The sequence below is a fragment of the Ambystoma mexicanum genome, chromosome 5p (genome assembly GCF_040938575.1).
Source record: "Ambystoma mexicanum isolate Mex_15411 chromosome 5p, UKY_AmexF1_1, whole genome shotgun sequence".
In the NCBI taxonomy this organism is placed as follows: Eukaryota; Metazoa; Chordata; class Amphibia; order Caudata; family Ambystomatidae; genus Ambystoma; species Ambystoma mexicanum.
The window spans coordinates 852,363,574-852,365,385 of NC_090930.1; the positions used below are offsets into that span (position 1 = coordinate 852,363,574).

General features: G+C 59.5%; 1 non-coding gene and 1 pseudogene across 1 annotated transcript in view; both read right to left on the minus strand.

Moving 5' to 3' along the window:
- Positions 1-906, minus strand: part of LOC138481927 (28S ribosomal RNA) — a 3,659-nt gene extending 2,753 nt beyond the window's left edge. Inside the window, exon 1 of the ribosomal RNA XR_011274505.1 lies at positions 1-906. This exon is cut by the window's left edge and continues 2,753 nt beyond it. This is a non-coding gene — a ribosomal RNA (28S ribosomal RNA).
- A 471-nt stretch (positions 907-1,377) lies between these two features.
- On the minus strand, positions 1,378-1,528 carry LOC138481935 (5.8S ribosomal RNA; annotated as a pseudogene).
- Between the last annotated feature and the right edge of the window lie 284 nt (positions 1,529-1,812).

The following is a 1,812-nucleotide window of genomic DNA, read 5'->3' on the forward strand; positions in this document are numbered from 1 at the left end:
CAGTGGAGGGCCCACCGTGACAGAATGCCACTGCAATCGCCGAGCACCGGCCCTCAACGGTTAACCGACATCACCTCAGACCCCTGGCGCCCTTTGTGGGCCTCCCCGCCCGGCAGCACAATGTGGTTGGGGCGTATTGAGGGCAGTCCACCACAGTCACATCGGGAGCCCCGTCTCCCGTGGCCACTCATGCGACCCGCAAGAGGGGCCAGGACAGTTGCCGGATAATGCCCGGTGGTGGTCTATCTCCCTCAGCCCCGTGGACACAGCAAAACTGCTGTCAGGGGGCTGTAACACTCTCTGCTGGAGCAGAGAGCCACCTGCCCCTTGGGGCCTTCCCGGCCGGTCGTGTTGCACCGATACAGAGGAAATGCGCCCTGCTGGGCCTGGATGTGCCCGGGCCACAGACCCACAAGGGCCTCCACCGTTCCAGGTGACCAACCTGCCTGGAGTGTTGAATCCTGTGGGTGGACTGCACAGACCCCACCAGTTTAATGCTCAACCGTTTCACACCCTCTTGAACTCTCTTCAACTTTCCCTTACGGTACTTATTGGCCACCAGTCTCGCGCCCGTATTTAGCCTTAGACAGAGTTTACCACACGCTTTGGACTGCATTCCCAAGCAACCTGACTCCAAGAAGACCTGATCCCGGTGTGCAAGAGGCCGCTATCGGCCTAACACCATTCGCGTGGGGAGACTCGATCAGAAGGACTTGAGCCCCCTGAGCGATGCCGGGGAGTCGGTCTTCTGTACACCACATTTCCCACACCTGCTGCTGAATGGGGATTCAATGCTGGGCTCTTCCTTTTTCACTGGCCGTTACTGAGGGAATCTTGGGTAGTTCCTTTTCCTCTGCTTAGTAATATGCTTAAATTCAGCAGGTCACCACGTCTGATCTAAGGCAGTGGTCGGTGAGCACAAAGCTCAGGGCAGCTGGCCTCGGGCCCATTGGAGGTTGCCCCAGCCCTTGGCGCAGGCAAGTGTATTCTGTCCCAATCTGTGACCGAAGCCCACATGGTCACGAGGTCCGTGCTCCATGGTCATCCTGCGCCGGCAGCCGTGGGACACCAAAGACAGCCACATGCAGCACGGCTAGGTGCCCCGGGGTAGGGTGAAGGTGCGCCAGGCTTTTTTAAAGCCTACTGCCGCCGCCACCGCATCCAGGGCGCATCGGCCACCCGGCCCTCCCGAAACCAGCATGATGTGGGGAAACTGGGAAAGCCAGGACGCGTCGGCAATGAGCTTTCGCGCCAGATCCAAGGGTCCAGCGACGGTGCTGATCGGGGTCTGACCTTAGGGGGATGAATGGAGTGGGGTCCCTGCGACAGCCCCAGCCACGCCCCTGGGAGTGAACCCCAGGGCGATTGATGTACAAGCGACCCCCAGACAGGCGTAGTCCCGGGAAAAACCCAGGGCCACATGGTGCGTTCTACGTGTTGATCAATGTGTCCTGCAATTCACACTAATTCTCGCAGCTAGCTGCGTTCTTCATCGATGCACGAGTCGAGTGATCCACCACCAAGAGCCACAGGCAACTTTTTTTTGTTCTAGACGTTCGGCCTGACCCTGCCGGTGCAGGAGAGGTCAGGGGAGGCAACGCTGGCTGTGGCAGGACAGCCCAGCTCCCTGTCTAGCTCGGCCAAAACCATTGTGGTTTAAAAAAAAAAATAATAATCCAGGTGCTCAGCCTGACAGCCAGCTGCAGCAGCACTGCGCTTCCCAGGGGGATGGAGGTAGGCCGCTCTGCCACCTGCCCACCCGGCCCGATCCACTCATCCTTCCCCGACCCCTTCCGCTTCCCTTTTGGGAGG